The sequence below is a fragment of the Centruroides vittatus genome, unplaced genomic scaffold (genome assembly GCF_030686945.1).
Source record: "Centruroides vittatus isolate TY-2023 unplaced genomic scaffold, ASM3068694v2 contig_489, whole genome shotgun sequence".
Classification (NCBI taxonomy): domain Eukaryota; kingdom Metazoa; phylum Arthropoda; class Arachnida; order Scorpiones; family Buthidae; genus Centruroides; species Centruroides vittatus.
Genome location: NW_027122277.1, coordinates 32,312 through 54,476, shown reverse-complemented (window position 1 = coordinate 54,476; position 22,165 = coordinate 32,312). Strand labels below are relative to the sequence as shown.

At 33.7% G+C, this 22,165-nt stretch overlaps 1 long non-coding RNA gene across 1 annotated transcript; it reads left to right on the top strand.

Moving 5' to 3' along the window:
• Window positions 1-2,497: 2,497 nt before the first annotated feature.
• LOC136978131 (uncharacterized) lies at window positions 2,498-2,962 on the top strand. The gene is made up of 3 exons (XR_010881179.1): window positions 2,498-2,550; window positions 2,639-2,728; window positions 2,871-2,962. It is a non-coding gene; the product is annotated as an uncharacterized lncRNA (long non-coding RNA).
• The last annotated feature ends 19,203 nt before the right edge of the window (window positions 2,963-22,165 follow it).

The window sequence follows — 22,165 nt, the reverse complement described above, 5'->3', positions numbered from 1 at the left end:
TTATAAGATCATAAATCTCTGCGTGCTTTGAGATGATTTCGTCAACATCAGACTTTGTGCATCTATTTCTGGTTAATTGTAATTGTTTTGCTAACTCATCGAATCTCCCCAGTATCAAAACAGCTACTGTTAATGATGCCGGTATCATCCATAAATAAAATCCCATTTCGAAGGAACCAAGTATATTAAGCGAAACAGTGCAAAACAGTGCTCGAGAATAATTCGATTCCTTCTCTACAACCCGAGAGAAAACAAGCGAGGAAATCAAACAGAGAGAAACGGAACAAAAGGAAAAACAACCACCAAAAAATCTGAACATTACCAATTGATACCAAAACAATTTTTCCTCCTCACCATTGTAACTCGATATTTTCATGTCAAAGCTTAGTTTTCTGTTACCGATATGTATAGAAAAAATGCAAGCAATAATCATGAAATAAAAGGCCATTTTCAGAAAAGGATGCATTGCTTTACCGCTATATCTTTCAATAGGACTGCAGAAAACAACATTCTCTTTAGTAGCAAGGTTCTGAAGGACAAATACAAGTATTTGAGCAACCAATACAATCTGAATGAGTTTCCTGTAAAATTCTATTATTTTTGATTGTCTGGCGCTCAACTGCCGACAATCGCAGCGCTTGTAATAAATATCGCCGAAAATTATACCAATAGAGAATATGGGATAAACCATACAGTAAACACAATTCTCTGCCATATTCCTAGTCCATCTAACTAGAAGCTTATCATTCTATAACAATTCGAAATTTCTACTCTAATGCTGTTTTCTAGAAATCGTAACGATTTTCCTTTCTCGTTCCACCTGTATTCGCTTATATTATAACGGAAATAAGCGAAATAGTTTACTCATCTATCGGCTGTGCAAAACTTTTATGATCGCAATGCAATCGATCATTATCGAAACAATTTGAAATGCGTTTACTTTTGAGAATAAATGTTTCTATATTTCTACTTCGGAATAATAAAATTCGATTCGATTTATAATAATAACGAAGATGTTTATTGATTGGACTAGTTTGAATTGATTGAATTAAGGTAATGCAACACTTGAGCGATCTGCCAAAGGAAAAGACCCTCCAGAGAAGACTTCCTCAGGAGGGTCTTTTCCTTTGGCAGATCGCTCAAGTGTTGCATTACCTTAATTCAATCAATTCAAACTAGTCCAATCAATAAACATCTTCGTTATTATTATAAATCGAATCGAATTTTATTATTCCGAAGTAGAAATATAGAAACATTTATTCTCAAAAGTAAACGCATTTCAAATTGTTTCGATAATGATCGATTGCATTGCGATCATAAAAGTTTTGCACAGCCGATAGATGAGTAAACTATTTCGCTTATTTCCGTTATAATATAAGCGAATACAGGTGGAACGAGAAAGGAAAATCGTTACGATTTCTAGAAAACAGCATTAGAGTAGAAATTTCGAATTGTTATAGAATGATAAGCTTCTAGTTAGATGGACTAGGAATATGGCAGAGAATTGTGTTTACTGTATGGTTTATCCCATATTCTCTATTGGTATAATTTTCGGCGATATTTATTACAAGCGCTGCGATTGTCGGCAGTTGAGCGCCAGACAATCAAAAATAATAGAATTTTACAGGAAACTCATTCAGATTGTATTGGTTGCTCAAATACTTGTATTTGTCCTTCAGAACCTTGCTACTAAAGAGAATGTTGTTTTCTGCAGTCCTATTGAAAGATATAGCGGTAAAGCAATGCATCCTTTTCTGAAAATGGCCTTTTATTTCATGATTATTGCTTGCATTTTTTCTATACATATCGGTAACAGAAAACTAAGCTTTGACATGAAAATATCGAGTTACAATGGTGAGGAGGAAAAATTGTTTTGGTATCAATTGGTAATGTTCAGATTTTTTGGTGGTTGTTTTTCCTTTTGTTCCGTTTCTCTCTGTTTGATTTCCTCGCTTGTTTTCTCTCGGGTTGTAGAGAAGGAATCGAATTATTCTCGAGCACTGTTTTGCACTGTTTCGCTTAATATACTTGGTTCCTTCGAAATGGGATTTTATTTATGGATGATACCGGCATCATTAACAGTAGCTGTTTTGATACTGGGGAGATTCGATGAGTTAGCAAAACAATTACAATTAACCAGAAATAGATGCACAAAGTCTGATGTTGACGAAATCATCTCAAAGCACGCAGAGATTTATGATCTTATAAATCAGATGAATGATAAATGGAAGGAGCTATTTTTCTTTGCATTTGGCGTAAATATTTATATATTAGCTTTTTTCATCTACAGTTCTATTTTCGTTGAACTGGCTGGAATTTTTTGGCTATTATTATCTCTCGCCGCCATTTTATTCGTTTTTCTGGCATTGTTGTTCTCTTTTGCTGTTTCCCGTGTTTCGGCATTCGTAAGTTCTAATGGGCAGAATAAGAATTTTTATCAATTTTATATTTTCAATGATGTTTTTAATTTTATATGTTTAGGCTTATGATTCTTTTCAAGAAATAAGAATCTTCTCTTCTGCTCGTTTGGCGGTAGAAGACAAAATAAAAGTAAGTTTTATTTGTAGTTATTGTAAATACGGCAAACTGTACTTTTATAATCTATTTCTTTTAATTATTAAATTTTATATTTATTTAGATGTTGGATTTCATGAAACAATTTCGAGAAAACGAACTGGGATTTAGTTGTGCTGAGTTTTTCGTTGTATCGAAGGGATGTCCGGTAAAGGTATATTGAAGTTTATCAAATATAAGAAACATACGTAGAGTATAAATTTTAGTTCTGTAGCAATTAATACGTGGCTGTAAAGATTTTAAAACAAAAAAAAAATAGAATAAATTAATTGTTTTTTTTTCTTTATCGTTATTAGGTGTTCAATTCGCTCTACACTGTCTTCAATATGCTCTTGAAAATTCGGGACATTTTGAAAGGAAGAGATAACAAGTGTATTTCTTTCGCTGCACACATTTTAAATTTATCTCAAAATTCTACCTTCTTGCGAAAATAATCACTAATAATTATAATTTACAAAATACTGTAAATATTTTACTTGATTTTAAAGGTCGATTATTGTAAAAATTTAAATCGGTTTAAAAGTTTTAATTTTTTCCGATAATTAAGTAATTGCATAACATGTTATTGTTGCGAAATGCGCGATAAATGCAACGAAAGTATGTAATGTCGAAACACGATTCACCGTTAGCAATTTTAAGGAATGTCAAATGAATCTTGATAAATAAAAATTATTTCCTTTTAAATTACATTTATGTTTATTTTATTTTGATGAATTAATCAGGCGATGTTAGTAATACAAGACTTTTAATGTTTAATTTTGCGCTAATTGAGTAAGGCGGATAATATTTCAACTTGGTCAGTTTAGATCTGTGTGGTTTTATTTCTTTCGTTGCATTTTCGTTATGATTGAAAATTGCTAGATTGAGCGTTTTTGTAGTTAATCTGCTGAATAAATATTTCATTTGTTGTATATGCTAATAATATTGAATCTATGTTGTTTGTATAGTATGTTCGCATATATTATGTAGCATAAATATTATATTCAGGAACAGATCTAGGTTCTTCAGGGCCTTGGGCTTGTTGAAGCCTATCCGGGCCTCATTTTATTTAATTTAACCTATTTTATTTGGCCGGATGACCGAGCAATCAAGGTGGCAGCCTACCGCTCTGGGGGACTTGAGATACAATCCGAACGGGTAAAATAATCCCCAAGAATTTTTCGGGAGGTGGTTTTCATATCACAACTCTAAGTAGTTTTTATTCTACCCTGCCAAATCGCACTACAGAGTAAAAAGAGACTGCATTCTAATCTAGGTAGGTCGGACACCCAGTAATCACTGAGGTGACTTGGAAAATAATAACAGAACCCAAGATAAGTGATCGGGCTTCAGCTCTGGCTCTGATGGGGACCAACCTTCTTGCCTTTCTCGCTTTCGAGTTCAACTCTTTAACGTCTACATACATCTAATAAAATTTAAAAGTAAATACGACTTAATCAAAGATGAAATCTTTGTATTTTGTCTTTTCTTTTTTGCTGTTTACACCATCCGTAGTCCTTTAGCACTTCACAAAATCTCGGAGACGACCTTTTCTTTGAGAATACTGCCTCTGCAGAAAAATGTAAAATCAGGTAAAACGTCATCTGGTGTTAAAACCACAATCACAAAATTACATTTTAAAGTACAAATTAATACAATTTTACGTGGTGGGCGTTATTTACATCTAATAAAATTTAAAAGTAAATACGACTTAATGAAAGATTTCATCTTTGATTAAGTCATACAGTTTTGCACAACTTTAAGCTGTTTGTTCACACTCAACCAAGAACTGAGTGATGCTTAACTTCTCGAACTGCGGAGCCCCCTCCTCATAAGGGGCCTGCCCAGCGTAAAGCCGAGCTATAGGTCTATAGACCTCTTTACTAAGTTTCCCATCAAATCCTTTATTCTCTAAAGCACTGAGCTTCTGTTGCATGCCAGGTGGGTTCTAGCCATCACCCTTGCCTAGCCCTTAAATAGTTTTACCTACATTGCCTAGCCATAACCTTTGCCTAGTAATTGCCTTGTAATTGGTGGGGCCCGAAGGTTCCATGTTTACTTTAGAATGGGCGAAAGGGTTATAAGTTAGCCCTACCCGATTAGAGTCCGAGCTTTAGGATTTCGTCCTACTTTGTGGAAAGAACTTCACAAAGTCACACGTCAGTTGGTAACTAGCCATTGTCGGTACGAGACTGGACCACAGAGAATTCCTTTAGGTAAGGGGGGCAGCTGGGACTTAGGCAGGAGTGGCCTGTCTCCAGCTGCAAACCAAACTTCTTGCTGCATTTCAACAGCTTCGTTTTGCACTCTTTATTGGAGTGCTCCATCAAACATCGACTACAAGTCTAAGCCACCGCCCAACAATGCGGGCGATATGCCCGAACTCATAGCACCTATAACATTGAGACAACGCGAGACATTCCCAGACTTGGTTTCTAGTCCACCCAACATGGACCTTGCCCCATTCAAGGAGCCTTTTAAATTGGGTAGCCGTAACCTCGCAGGCCCAATTGAGGAAGCCCCCTTTCCTTTAAGGGAAAACTTGAGCTTCAGGTCGTCAACCTGCATTCCCACATTGTTTTGGACAGAGATTATCTCTGCCAGTCTGTCTTTACTGATCTACTCTTGGACATCGTAAATAATCACTCTGGGACATCTCTTCTTTGGCAGCCAACAGATGACTGCCTCATTCAGCACCTTCCTTTCTGTCAACTGCTTTTGGAGTACTTTGACATCTTTACAGAATGCTACCTCGATCAGGACACCGTTCCGTCTAACCTGGACATTCTTCACCCCTACCTTTAATTTGGCAAGGTTGATGTTCTTTTTGACGCGATCGCGGACCGCATCACTACTCTCCTTTCTGTCCTTTAGGTACACGAGGAGAACGTGTTCCAATAAAGGCATGGAAGACCTTCAGAAGGCTTACGGAAGGTCCACGTGCTTCCCTTTTTTGTCATCGCAAGATTTTCCTTCTCCACTCTATTGGGTCTTTGGATCAGTTGGTGAGGCAGAGCCACCTTCCTCTCTGTTAAGTTCATAAAGCTCTCGTAAGGCTCGCACTTTGGTGCGTAGAGCACTTAGCTAGCACTCTTGCCTCAACACTAACGAGGTCATCTTGGTAAAGAGGTGGTGGATGGCAGAACCTACTGTCTTTTGACAGCGGTTATCGGTCCTGCCTAACAGAGCCGCCAGCGCCTCAGAGATTCCCTCAATCTCCTAGCCCACTTCTGGGAATGTTAACTGCACCATGGCAGTTCCTTCTTGCATTTCGGCAGAAAAAGGATTCCCTTCATCACTCGCCGAAGTGATCATTTATCCTGGGTCCGTACAAGACGTCTCGACTTCGCCATTTTTGGGACCAACTTCTCTGCTTGCCCTCAAAATCCTCTCTTTCCCATCCCCAGCCGTGGATGAACACTCTTCAGCAAGGGGAACAGAAGGAGAACACTGGGGGGTCACCACTCTCCCAGAAGGAACAGCATCTGCATCCTCCACTATGCGTACCTGCCTACGAATTGCCCCCTCACTTCTTGTGGCTGCCATATTATCAGCCAATACTATTCCTCTGAGGCGATACAATCAGCCTCTTCTGGGCACGAGTTGGAGACTGGATCGACGATCTGCTCGGCCCTTTCAAGTACCACCACTGGCTGCAATCCCACCTTTACAGCTTTGTTTTTCTTGTTGGCATCCCGCTTCTTGCGGGATTGCCACTTTTTGGATGTGGTGCCAGAAATACCACTTCTACCCTTTCCATTACTTTTTGACTCCTTTGAAATTCCCGTTAGCTCGGCATTCTCGGCTTTACAAGTTTCAGAGCACAGAGTCACATGCACGTTACTCTTTTGTTCAGTCATAATCAAAATAAAAATAGAAGAGTTGAAGCCACTTCCAACCTTTCATGGGTGCCCAACATTCGTTCGGACATCAGGCATCAGAGTGAGCGTTTAAGAGCCTCCTCACGAATGATTCAGCTTGCTGCCAGGACAGCTACCCATTTAATTGGCCACCTACCCAAGGTCATCCCAGCCTAGCTGGTTGCTTGGCTTGGGCTGCCTTCTTATCTCTACTAGGACGCTTTCTTCCGATTTCTCTTCTCCGGGCGGGTTACGGCCTATTCAGCGCATGATGGGCCTTTAAGCATCTCTCTCCTCAAGACACAAGGAAGTTTGCCCTATGCCACAGAGAGGCTCTGCCAACCACACATCACAGTAGACAGCAGCTAGCAGGATCCAGTGAGCTACTACAGGTGCTATCTCCCTGGTCACCAGCGAGGCTTTGGCAGTGGGAGTACGACTCCTTGCCCCATTGGTTTCGGTATGCAGGCCACAGCCCCTAGGCTGGCACTGGGTGTGCAAAGCCCAGTCTTCCTCCTAGTAAACTGCGTCTCTTATACCATGTGAAATGAGTTTTACGTGGCTCGCGCTGCCATGGGCTAAGATAATATCGACCGCATTCGGCCGCCTTTTTAGTGTTTAACCATTGACTTCGCACCACCAAAGAGAATGAAATAGTTCATAAAAATGTGTTTCGAGTTCCAGAGGGAAAGGACTGTTAGATCCATGGCCTCCAGTTCTCTAGTGAATCCAGGAGTTCCAGCGTTCCAGCATCCCCAGGCCCTATAGAGGACACTGGAAACTTCACCCACGAGTACGGCAAGTGGGAGATCATCTTGCTGCCAACGAGAGCGGTCTCTATCGAGGGCAGGGAGACTCGTGCTGGACCGTTCATATAGCGCAGCAGGATCCCTACCATGTTTCAATCTTGTCCCTGTCAAGTGAGGTTCCACTTGGTGCTTTCACTCCTTATCGGCAAGGCGACCAACTTGCGTCAGACGAGCCCAATCAACTACACTCCTTTTATCTCTTCTGAAGAGAAGTCCTCCCTAGGAATCCTGTTAGTAGCGGCTACAGCGACCACCTTCCAGAATCGGACGTACTGAGGCACCATCTTGGCCCTCTTACTGCCGAGACTATTAAGAACGGCCACCATATCTCGACCGTACCCAGTCTCCCTTCTGTTTTGATTTGAGTCTGCATGCCACTATGCCAAATTACAGTTCTAGTTGCCATCTGCCTGAACAGGAATAGATTCCAGTTTAGGGAGATGTTAGAAACCCTGGATATTCCACATGGACAAGAAACTTCATTAAGGTCTGGTACACAGACCCAAGGCCCATGATACTCTGACACTTCTGGAACCTTAGGCCCGAATCTAAAGACTCCATCAATGGCCAAGGCCAAGGCGGGACCTTCGGATCGGATACACGCCGTCTCTCGCAGCTAGGCTTCCCTGCCACGTCAAGGCAGGTTCACTAACTCAGGAGGGGTAGTCTGTTCGGATATGTCAGGCCTCGTCCCTCACCACCCGGCCCTCCCATTATGGGCCTAGCTGAACCCATAATGGACTTGCAAAAAGAGGCCCTCTTAGTGCCCACAGGGCAGAAAAAAGTTTTAAAAAAGAAAAATCTAACCTAACCTATTAACTATATTTTGCTATACGATAAGTGCTCATTGTTAATGAAAAAGTATTAAAAATTTTTGATTATATTTCAATTTTTGTGAGCCCTTAACACTGGCCCAGGGTTAAGCCCTATTAGTCCCTATGTAAATCCGCTTCTGATTACATTTCTCACTTATAAATATTTCCAGTCTCAAACCGCTGTTCACTGCCTTATCCCTTTTCTCACTTTCTATTCTATTCATTCTCCCTCTGGTGTTCAAAATAGAAAATACCATTAACTACCTTTTTGTAAATTTTTTCAATTTCATTTACTTTTATAATTTCTACTTGTTCATAATACTTTCTTTTAAGACTATGCTGTTGATTTTTAATTATTTTTATAGAATCTTTAACTCTTCTTGTTGCAATAAAATTTTAGTGATTTTAACATTTATTATTGCATTCAAAATGGTTTTGCGGTTTGTAAAAACGAATAAAGTACACATTCTTTGAAACAATGTGTGGTTTTTCACAATGTATAACTTTTATACAGACTAATGAAAGACAAGTTGTCCAAAATGCATAGTCATTGACCCCATCTAAAACTGCGTCAATGAAAGATGATTACTTTCTAAACAGGAGAAAATTCTATAACTAGTATAACATTTTTCAATTAGATTATTCAACAAGAACAATAAAGCTCCTAAAACAGGATCAATTGTGGTTTTTGTTATTTTCGGATTTTAATGCTTGAATTTTTCTAAAAACATACGTTTTTTAAATTCTGTCACTTTTGAAGCAAGGGTGCGCTATATACAGTATTAAGTATTATATCATTTGTTTACCTGTAAATATAGCTTCGTTTTACTCCATTAAATTACTGGAAACAATTTAGATCTTATTATATACTTATGTAAGCTACTATATTTTAATTTTAATATATAAATTTAGAAGTTGGAACTATTTTTAATAATTAAAAGTTTCGAACAAAACAAATGAAATCAATTTAATATAATTATTAGTCATTTTTATGATGAAAATTTTTGCCAAAAATTTAGAGGAAAACCATGCGTGCCACATGTTTTCGCTGTAAGTTATTCAAAATAATATGATCAATAACAAACAAGTCTATGCATTATTATTGTAAATTATAGTGATTTTATCCAATTTCTGATGTTATCGATTACTTTTTGTTTCTGTTTATAAGACCTCTGAAGGATATTATTGACAATTAATGTAACGGCCTTGAATTACAAAACAGTATAATTATCAAATATCAATTATATGAATTAACAATGGACAATTGTATTAGGCGTGATAGTTGATAAATTAATTTCTTGTAATATTAATAAACGTTATTTAATTGATAATCATTTCTGACGAAGACAATTTTCATACTTTTTATTCAGCGATGACACCAAACATCGATTTTTCATTTCGAATATCCTTCTTAAAACACCATTAAACTAATTAAATTATATTACAAACGAATAAAATAGTTTTATTCTAAATTACGTTTATATGTGTTTCTATCATTTAATATGACAATTTTTTAATAATTAAAAATAAATATTACATTGTTTCCGGTGCTAACAGTTTAAAAGATGTGAATTTAATTTAAGCAATTGTTATTTTCTAAATAACAAATTAAATTTAACAATAAAATTTTTTTGTAATTGTGAGGTCCAAAAAACGGGTTGACATTAAACATTTATATTAGAAAATTGTTAAAACGAAACTAGAAAAAAAAAAACATAATCCTCCATTGTTAAAAACCGACCAAAGATCGGATTAGTTGTGCTAGTCATATGAAACCGCGACCAGAAAAAAAAATGCTATTGATGTAAAACAGAACTCAATAATTGTAAACGAGCGTCCTCCAGTACAGATGGACCTTAGACAAGGCGCTCGTATGCAAATAATTAAAAATGCTGAAAAGAGGAAAGGTTGATGACAAAAAGGAACATCGCGTCGGGTCGTGAAAATTTACAAAACGTCAGACTAGACAACAATGGGGAAAATATGAGCGCTAGTTCCAAAGTTCTATCAACACTTTCCATCCAGAGTTAACGGATGGTGTCAAGTAGATTCTTCGAAACGGATCTTTCTCGTGTCTCGAACAGGGGTCGTTTTTCGCTTAGGAACAGACGAGGGACCAATCGGGAAGCGGAAAAGAGGACGTAGAACTAATCAGATAGAAAAAGGGGAGAAAACAGAGATTGAAAAGGCCGATTTTGAAGGACAAGACAGGGGACTTTTCGAGAGGCTTCAAGAGAGACAAGAGGTGTACGCCAAGGTGTCCATCGTGAAGTCCGCCGACGCCAACGGACGAGTCGCTCCACCTGCCGTTGCCCCGGAGCCTACTTTCGAGCAACGATAGGAAATACCATCGCCACTAAAAACGTTCGAATATTCAAACTGTGTAAAGAACTGTGCATAGTGTGAGTTGTTTTGTGTTTAAATAAACGGATTTTTGTGAGACACTTGTCATCTTTGTCTCCTCCGCCACACCCATACGCGAACGACCCTAAACCATCCTGTCACAGGATTAACGATTCCCCCCCCCTAGAAGTCTGAGAACATCGGAAAATAGACCCGTAGACTAGTGAGAAGTGGGATTCAAGTTCTCAATTTCCACCAGATCAGCGAACTTACATAATGATTAAAGTTATTTTTTTATTACTCTTTAAATAATTTGTCTTTGCGATATTAAAGAATGGAGAAATTTGTCTTTCTACTTTTTAATTCTGTATCTTTTTTAATAGAAATTTATTATTGCGTTATTTATAATACAGAAACACAATATAATTCAAAAGATAATTTTAATTGATTGAAATAACTGCTATTTCTTCAAAATAACAAATAATTAAACTTTATGATTATTTGCTTAGAAAGTTGTTTATTTTATTTATAATGCTAATAACTTTTTAAACTTGCTGTACGTTAATTATACACGCTCTTCTAATTATTCATATATTTCCATATAGACTACATTTTGTTTATACCGTTTATGAACAAAGTTAAACCTGTTAATAACGTCCACTAACGGAACATTAAAAATGCCCTTTGCGTGGAGTTCAGTTTGTATACATTTTTGTTTAAACTTCCCGAAAAATCGGCCGCCGATTAGAAATGACCGTTATTAGAAAGTGGGCGCTATTGAAGGTTCATATATAATCCACGCAAACAATTATAAATTAAATTTATGTAATTGTCTTCTAATTCTATATTCAAAGACGAATTTAATAGTTCCATCGCTTAGCAAGTAAGAAGAAACTCTCAGAGGAGTAAAAAGATACTCAGTCGTACCCCAAAAAACTAAATTATTTTTGAAATAAATAAATAAATTAGCTTAGTCTAAAAGCGAGTACAATGCCAACTTTACACACTTCTTGATCTGAAACTATTAAAAACTATTTAAAATATGAAACGTTTATTTAATTATCTATACTAATTTTTATTTCTAAACAAGATGAACCTAAATTAACTTTTTATCCAATATCATGATAGAAAATTAAAGTAACATATCGTTGGTGCACAAGAATAATTTTTGAGTGACAACTCAAAAATTTCCAATTTCGAGTTTATTGTAGAAATGTATAGCAAACTCCCCATATTTTAATGTGGAAGAACGAACACTAATATTTATTTTCAAAATAGATTTGAAAATTTTAAAAATCCAAGATCATGACAAAGCCTTACAGGAAACAAGAAACTTTTAAGTGGCAGTTCTGGAGGAACTATTTTTTTGAGTTGTGTCACTATTCTTGTGCACTAACAATATTTATTAACAGCAAAATTATTTTTAAAAATGTAAAAACGTCAAACCAAGGATTCAATAACGATTCATTTTATTAATTTTGTTAGTGTGTAATAATCAAAGAAATAAATAAATTCAATTAAATATAATTTATATTTGATTAATTAGCAACAACTAATTACAGTAGAGCATCGAGTATCCGACTTAATTCGGGACTGGGGTTGGTCGGATAACCGAAAAGTATGAAAAAATACATTTTTAGTATAGTGTATTAGGCCTGGTTTAAATACTAGTCTCCCTTTCATGGTCAAGCCAGTGCTGCCAGCTAGAACATGCAAAAATTTAACAAAAATAATATTAAAGTAGCCAGGACATAACCAAACATCGTAGCACCACATCACTAGTGGACATTTGAATTTGCCGACTATAACGCGGTCGGTTAACCGATAAGTCGGTTAATCGGGGGTCGGATAATCGATGCTCTGCTGTATTACTACTAATTATTTCATCCGATTTGTTGACATAAATACTTTTTACACCTATCTATTTGAAGTAAAAGGGTTAAGGTTTAACTATACAATTAAAATGTTATCCGAACTGTAATTTGCCTTATCAGAAACCTCGACCCGCATCTCAAATAATTATTTCTTTTAAACCAATTTGTTATTTATCGATAACTACTTAAATATAAACCAATCCGGACACCCAGCGACTATAAATATGTGAAAGAATCCAGCACTAAGAAACAAAGAATACCGACAACCATGCAAATTATAATAACTTCAGCGATTCTGTTTCTCGCCATTTCGTCTATTGACGGCTCTTTAGTTTATGTGGAAGATCTAAACAGGGATTATTGTGGCAAGTATCAAAAATTACAAGCATTTTCATTCTTATCAAAACGTAGCCTACATTACTCCTAAATGTGCTTATTTTTAATTTCAGCTTTGGAGCATCCCGAACGTTATCGCTACTGCATGGTGGAAAACGGATTTCAAATCGTAAGATTTATCATTTTATACACTTTTTACTCTATCATTTATCACTGATATGTGTTTAATATGCAGGCGGTCGATCTGTTCCGAAATTGTGCTCAACAAGTAAAATATTGTCAAACTTTGGAAGAAATAACCGAATTCGTTTGTAAAACTAAAACTAAAGAGGTTGGTCATTTGACTTGATTACAGTATTGTACAAAGCGGTTGAAATTACTCGTGTAATTAATTATTTCTGCGTTTTGAAGGAACACGAGAAATATCTGAAATGTTACGACTCGGCGATGAGGGCAGAAGCTCGAGCGGATCCGAAATTCTTAGATGTAGCTCACGTGAGTAGAAATATTTGTTCGTATTAAATGTTTAAGTGTCGAGTTGAAAACAATAATTGATTCGAGGTATCAACAAGTTAATTAATATGGATTAATTATATATATTTAAACGAAATACTTAATTTGTTTTGTTTTAAAATAGTTTTGAAATTAAATCATTATTTTGTTTTAAAGTATATTTATTTTCGCGTTTCGCGTTTAAATCTTTATTATGAACTAATCGTTTATTTACACGAAGCAACTAAATCAAGATATGTTTTCCTATCATACAGTAACTTATATTTAACTTGGCTGTAAGCTAAATTCCATATTAGAATAATGTAAAAACGTAAAAAATTTGAAGTAGAAGTTTGTGAATTTATAAAACTTTCAAAATAAATTTAATTTATTAATAATATTTATTTTTGAATGTTTAGAAATGCGTGCTGAAGGCGAACGAAAATGTATGATGTCGAGAGAAGTTTCACCGTTAGCAGTTTTCAGGAATGTTAAATGAATCTTGATAAATAAATATAATTTAAAAAGGAATAATCCATTCTGTTTTGATGAAAAATAAACAAATTCACTAAATAAGAAAAAATATAAAAATGTTACATAACGTATAATATTATCATAATACTTGTAATGAATTGATTACGTTTTTAGAATTTATTAATATTTTCTTAGAAATGTGTATTGAAGTCGGATGATAAAATGTAATTTCAGAATATAATACACGATTAGCAATTTATAGTAAATACTTACTAAATTGTTCATTAATATCATTTTAAATGTACTCTGACATTTTCTGCAATATATAAAATTTTTTCTTTAATGTGTTAACAACTCTCTCATGTCATTACTTCAATTTTGTGTATGCTTTATTACAGAAATCGATTGGTAACGAATCTACATCTCAGTATGCAAATCCTAAACAAATGAACAGCGGTTAGATGCAAAATGAAATTCTACTTAAGACAAAAATAAGAAACTCATCTTGGAAAGACATTTGGAATTATACAAGGCTAAGGAAATCTTGTGCTTTCCCGTTCGAAACAAGCAAATCCTATGCTATTAGGTATTGCATATCGAATGAAACAATATTTAAATATTTCAAACTGCTTTGTGTGCCTTAGCTGACATTAGTGGTTCCTGATATTGGCCTTGAAATGATTCCAATGGCTGAACTGTCTAACTTTGTAAAAAAACCATTCATTGCATTGTTAAAGAATGGACATTCTCAACGTTATGTTGTCGAGAGAATGGCTTATTTAAGTAAGTAAGTAAGATACAGAAGAAGTATAAACAACAAAGGGGCGCTGTCGAGTAACTGTCGTTGCTAGTGGTTTTTTGCCAGGAAAATTCTTAACCTCTTAACAGTGAGGGACGAGAATAGTCGTCCAAGGCGATCGAGTGGCAGTGGTAAGGGACGACTATAGTCGTTAAAAAATTCTTATAAAATACCTGGACCATTTCGTGAAGTCGTAGAATTTTCACGAGTAGTCGGGTTCACCAACTTTGTTTTGAAATATTCTTTAGTTCTCGAGAAATTACAATAAAAGAAAGAAAATTAAAATAAATATGAAATTTTAGACGGCCATCTATCGACATAAATCGAATTTAAATTTCCCGCCGTCATCTGATTGGTTAAAAAAATTAATATTCCTAATTGGCTCGCGTCAGAAAAAAGTAGGTGTGACTTCTGTAAATGACGCTATCGGGAGAGCACCGATGCAACCGGAAAAAGTAAACAGCCTACGTCATTAGTCTAACGGTCCTTGTCTGACATACTTTTTGTAAAATCAACATTAGAGTAAGCTGTAGTAAAACGTAGTAGTTTATAGTAAAACGGTCTTCTCTAATATTCATAGTACTTTGTAAAGCTTGGATTTCAATTTAATAAGTATTATTTAGTTCAGAAACATTATAAATACATCATTAAGTAGGAGAATAACGAAAAACTTTATTTTTTAGTATAATACAATTTACAAAATCGAAAGTTCGTATATCGTAATATTATAAAAAACTACATCGAAACATACAAAGTCACCTAATTTAGTTAAATTCAGTTCATTATACAACTGTCGATACTCTTGCCTTCCTCAGTTTCCTGAAACAAAATTCGAAAACTTCAATTAATCCTATAAATATTTAAGCGCCATTACTATTCGAATTAACTGTAATTACAAATATAAACTGAAAAATATTTTCGACATAAACCTTAGGCAATAATTATCAAAACAAAATTCTTCAAGTATAAATTTTTCTGTATAAATGTCAGCGATCCAATGTGTGACCTCCTTTCTCTAACGTAGTAAAACAAAGTAAGTTGCAGTACAACAATACACATAAACACAAATAAATTAGTAGCCCAATAATACATACTTTCATTTATATCCATATGTTATATCCAAAAGTCAGTTCTCCCAAATTGTCGAAAAATAAATTATTTTCAACTTTTCTTTTTGTAAAGTAGCATATTCTGAAAAACAAGTTCTATATTCAGCGTAAAATTTCCACCTTTTATCCGTTAAAAACAACGCAAAATGTACGAATCCATGTAATAAAAAATTATCGCAGTGAACTTCGAAAAAACCAGAAACACATACACCCGACTGCACTGTACAAAATTTTGCCACGAACTGATTCATATTTTAATGCACCTGTGAATAATTTTATCACATGACGAAAAGTTTTTGGATAAAAGCTAAAAGTTTTTAAAAATTCTTTCATAAAATCCGATGAATTTAATTAATACACAATAACTAAATCTGTTTAATAAAGATTAATAATTTTCCATTATAATTATGCAAATTAGATATAAAAAAGATCATCGCGCAAATTCTCCCGCGAACCATGGATGACTCTTACGTCATCTGGATTGAAGTTTCCTGCAAAATACTGAAAATTTTTATATAATTATTTTACTAATCCAGTCAAATTTAAATAATATAAAATGTCTAGATCTGTTTAATAAAGATTAGTAATGTACTATCATTAATATGCAAATTAGATATGACAAAGATCACTGTGGGAAAATTCCCGCCAAGATAAAAATAGCTTTCGGTCACGTGATCACCAAGAAATACGAAGAAATATGCCTTAAATTTAATGTTTGTGTACAAATTAATACATTTTAACTAATGTCATCGTTTAAAATTTAATGTTTCTGTAAAAATTAGTAAATTGTAACAAATTTCATCAAAGACAACAGAATAATTTTCAGCTTATAAAAACTCTACAATAAATGATTATTTCTTCGAAAGACGTCGATATGCACGAATAAATAATAAATATAGCAATAATGCTTTTATCCATTTTAAGTGGATATTGTAAAAATTAAGCTATTTAATTTGTTTGGCTTTTATAATTTAGTTTCCGAATATTTTACTGTGAAATTCCATTCAGTAAACAGAAACAAAGACAAGCTATTAATTATAAACAGGACAATAGAATAATTTTTACGTAAATTGAGTGTAAATACAGAAAAAAACGAATTATATCAAAGATGGGGACAAACAAGCTTACATCCCCAGAACAGAGCTTATAATTTGTTGTCAATTTCAGCCTGTTCCTACTTCGACTGTTTTATGTTGGTAAAAAGTTAATGTTTTAAGATGTTCTTAGTGAAGAAACATAAAAGTATCGAAATATAATATTCACACACACAAAAATATTCATGTATGTCGACATTAGAAATTTGAAATCAATTATAGAATGTCCTGGATAGAGATATCGTGTGATTGTCTGTTTCTTCTGTCTTATTTTGTTTTTCTACGTGAAAATAAGATATCTTTTATAACTATTGATAATATAAACATTTTGTTTCTTTATATATTACCTTCAATTACAGCTGCAAACTTTAACACATGGAGCATGTGAGAAAGTATTATTGTATAGATTATTACATTTTTATGAATACACCTGAGACTCGTGACAATATAGGCCTATATTAACCTACTTTAAGTGTCAATATTTTATTTAGAATCATTTTAAACGTTATTATTACATCAAATTATGAAATGGAATGTTCCAAGTATAGGAGTAAGAGGGAGGGGAAAGAAGCCATGCGTGGGGAAAAAATGAGTTTTTATCTAAATTATAATAAAATTTACTTATATTTACGATAAATATCGATAATTTTCTTTTGGAGAAATGTATCTTGATAAAATTAATTATCTATATGAATGAAACTTTCAATAATACATTAGTTACAATGACTGACGTTCCTTTCTTACCCTTTCTGTAGTATGTCTTATTATTAAACATAGTTTCCTAGATTATAGCATAATAATGTGTAAAAAAAAATGGAAAATTCTGTTAATTTGTAAACGCAGATACTATCACATAACAAGCATACTGTATCCTCTGTATATTTAAAGTCAGTTATTCGCGATTGAATTTTTCTAAATAAGCCTGTTTAATCCGTAATTTATTTGACAGAAAGAAATTGTTTATGGCCGTATTTCATTTATATAATGTTTTTCTCGTGATATTATTTCTAATATCGGAAAAAAATATACATTTCTAATATGGACATACATCAATATTTTTAATTCTGAATATTATATTTCGATACTTTTATCTTTCTTCACTAACAACAAAGTACTTTTATTTTAAAAAAATAAGTTTTTACCAACATAAAACAGTCGAAGTAGGAACAGGCTGAAATTGACAACAAATTATAAGCTCTGTTCTGGGGATGTAAGCTTGTTTGTCCCCATCTTTGATATAATTCGTTTTTTTCTGTATTTTCACTCAATTTACGTAAAAATTATTCTATTGTCCTGTTTATAATTAATAGCTTGTCTTTGTTTCTGTTTACTAAATGGAATTTCACAGTAAAATATTCGGAAACTAAATTATAAAAGCCAAACAAATTAAATAGCTTAATTTTTACAATATCCACTTAAAATGGATAAAAGCATTATTGCATATTTATTATTTATTCGTGCATATCGACGTCTTTCGAAGAAATAATCATTTATTGTAGAGTTTTTATAAGCTGAAAATTATTCTGTTGTCTTTGATGAAATTTGTTACAATTTACTAATTTTTACAGAAACATTAAATTTTAAACGATGACATTAGTTAAAATGTATTAATTTGTACACAAACATTAAATTTAAGGCATATTTCTTCGTATTTCTTGGTGATCACGTGACCGAAAGCTATTTTTATTTTGGCGGGAATTTTCCCACAGTGATCTTTGTCATATCTAATTTGCATATTAATGATAGTACATTACTAATCTTTATTAAACAGATCTAGACATTTTATATTATTTAAATTTGACTGGATTAGTAAAATAATTATATAAAAATTTTCAGTATTTTGCAGGAAACTTCAATCCAGATGACGTAAGAGTCATCCATGGTTCGCGGGAGAATTTGCGCGATGATCTTTTTTATATCTAATTTGCATAATTATAATGGAAAATTATTAATCTTTATTAAACAGATTTAGTTATTGTGTATTAATTAAATTCATCGGATTTTATGAAAGAATTTTTAAAAACTTTTAGCTTTTATTCAAAAACTTTTCGTCATGTGATAAAATTATTCACAGGTGCATTAAAATATGAATCAGTTCGTGGCAAAATTTTGTACAGTGCAGTCTGGTGTATCTGTGTTTCTGGTTTTTTCGAAGTTCACTGCGATAATTTTTTATTACATGGATTCGTACATTTTGCGTTGTTTTTAACGGATAAAAGGTGGAAATTTTACGCTGAATATAGAACTTGTTTTTCAGAATATGCTACTTTACAAAAAGAAAAGTTGAAAATAATTTATTTTTCGACAATTTGGGAAAACTGACTTTTGGATATAACATATGGATTTACATGAAAGTATGTATTATTGGGCTACTAATTTATTTGTGTTTATGTGTATTGTTGTACTGTAACTTACTTTGTTTTACTATGTTAGAGAAAGGAGGTCACACATTGGATTTCTGACATAAAACTGTCTGCTTTTTCAGAGTGAAGCGGACCTTCTCAATGAAGTGTGTTTTAGGGAAGTTGTGCATTTTTTTTCTGATGCATGCCAATGATGAAAATTGTTTTTAAAATTAAATATCGGTCAATGACGATAACATATGTTATAAATGTGAAGATGAATATAAAAATATTTCTACATTTTTTTATTGTTTTGTTGTTTCTTAAAGATTAATTTATTTAAATTTATTATATGTCAAGTAAGTTTATTTACAAAATGCTAATATTTTAATCCGCTTTAATATTTTGGTGTAAATTTGAAAAAGGAATTTTAAAATTTTAAATAAACGATATACTGAAATTTTCTTTTATTTACAATGATTACGTCACTTCTACAGAAAGTAGAACACGAGACGACCTTCACCCACATTTCAGTCTGGGGGGAAAGGCCGCCAGGCGTCGTAGTTGTAAACGTAACAACTTTTACGTCATCTATTATTGTGGATGAAATTCGTTAACTGTCAATTACATTTTCTTGAATTTGATTCGAAGGTTGAAAAAAATCGTCATGACTTAAATGCCGAAAACTTTAAAAATTATATAAAATTGAAAATAAATTAAAAATTTTCGAAAAAATCGTATCGGATAGAAAATCAAAAAAGAATTTAATATAAATTTGAAAAAAAAAATTTTTAGCAAAAAATTACCGCGAAAAAAATTTACATATAAAAAAATTATGTGACAATAAAGAACGATTTTTTCTTTGCTAGACGTAACTGTTTAAAATTTTTTTTCCTAAACGGAAACGAGAAAAACGCATGGGAAAATTCTTAGAAATTTTCCCACGGTTTATCTCCACAACTAAGTGGTAGCACTGAGTCTGACTGTTCCACTGTTAAGAGGTTAACACTATTTTATAGTAAACTATTGAGTTTTTTTTTTTACTTAATTTGCCACCGAAGTTGGTACGTTTTTGCTTTTGTGTCATTTTGTGCTATTATTAGTTCTACTTTTCTAGAAATGTTTCCACATTCCAATGTTTCCCCGGGAGTGTTAAATCACACCCAAGAAGAACGGAAGGGAATTAAACATCATCGTTCACCGAGTGATCCCGGTGCAAAATATAAAAAATTAGAACATTGTTTTAAGAGACAATCTCCTCCGGACTCAGATAGTGGAAAAATGTCATCCTTACGGCAATATTTGGAGACTACTTTGAGTGCAGTCCCCTTCGGAGCCCTTCGAATACAGTTGAAGTGTATCGAAGAAAGGCTCGCCAATTTGGAAATGGCTAACCAGTCAACATTGTCTTTGGTAAGGAAACTGGAAACTGACTTTTCAAAAATGTGTTCGCGACTAGACAAAGTGGAACAGCAACAACAATTACCTTTGGACGACATTGGCGAGTTACACTTCTTTGCCTACAATAGACAAGTTAATACTTCCAACAGAAGCAATTTAATGTTGTTTAATTATAGTATTCTGCACGAGTTAGACATGAAGGATCATATTGTTAATTTATTATCTAAGTAATTGGATGCGGCTGATCTATCAGGGCATAATATTGTCGGTATTTCCCGTTTGCAGGGTAAAGCTCGGAAATTCTATTGTATCCAGTTATCGTCCTGGAAATGTCGAAATTATTTATTGCAAAAATTTCGAACGAAAATTCAACAAGAAGGTAGGGCAAGACCGGTGAAGGTTAGATTGGCGACAGATCTTTCGTTTAATTCGCGAGTTTGCTGTAAAAACCTGGTAACTTTTTTAAAAGACTACCAGGAAGCTGGTCGTCGTGATTTTTTGCGAGATGATGTATTGCATATTGACGATAAGAGATTTACGTATTCCATCTCGGGTCAGTGATTAATAGCTCCTGTCTTTTTTATTTTGAATTTTCCTTCCTGTAAGAGTGAAGGTTTGGCGAGACTTTCAACTTCGTCTTGTCCGGTCCAGTCTAGTTCGGGATCAGTGGCGTGCCGTGACATTTGATGATAGGGAAGCTGTGTTTTTGTAAGAAGCCGACTTTCAGGGGCAATCAATTAATTGCGCGTCAGGGCCCGTTCGTATTCGTTTGTTCGATAAGCCAGTAAAAACCGTATACTTATTTAAATGTATTTTTAATAGATTATCTGACGTACTTAATAAATAAAAAAGTTCAATATAATTACCTCCGTTATTAGATTCAATAAATTTCCTATGCCCTCTAAATGCCAATTCTCGCTTTGAGAAAAAACATAAAAAATCTATTAATTTAGATGTATTTATTAATCGTAATTATCTTGTTATAATTTTCAATATTTATTTTATATTGTCTACCAATGTTAAATTCTATTCCTCTTTGATTTCCAAATTGCTTCACTTTTACGAAAGAATCGTCATTCGTCATAAATTTTATCGTCAAAATGTCGAAATTTTTTGTTGACGTATTTATATTTAATTTAGGCATTGGTCTTTCTCTTTTAATAATGTTTTCTTTTTCATTATATGGTCTCGAACCAAAACTTTTTTAAAATAAATTTTTGAATCACTAGCCACGATATAAGGGCTAAAATTAAAATTATCAGAAAAACTTACTTGGTAAAACAAAATGTGTGACGAATATACATACCTAGTACAAAAAATTCTTCAATTGTATGAATATACTTTTAATGAAACTTATAATTAAATATAACTTTGTGAAGAAACGTACATAAAAATAACAAAATATTCTTTACTTTTTAAATTTTAAAACAATCCACTTAGTGAAATACTGTAGCTCCCTACGAGTGGCTAATGAATGGAATCAGAGACGGTCCAGGTAGGTGTGTCCGTGCCAAATCCCGAGGGTGCCGATACCGGTCGATGTCAAATGCCTCTTTTGTCGCGTCACTAGTATATATCAAAGGACGCGACGGGGTTGTTGTAGATTTTAAACGTTTCTCACCATAGCTGTAAAAATCTAAATATGTTAAACTTAACAGATTGTCCGTCGTTCGTTTTCTAACTAATTCGTTTTAGGATCGAGTGTTCACGGAAATTTCCAAAATTTACAACTTTTCGGTCACTCTCATTGAACTGGAGAAATTTCTGTCTTTATTACATCTAATATTACGAAGAGATCAGACCCCACTGTACTCGGCAAGAGATTGGTTCGGTTAAGCTTCTGTTTAAGTAAAATTTCGGCTCT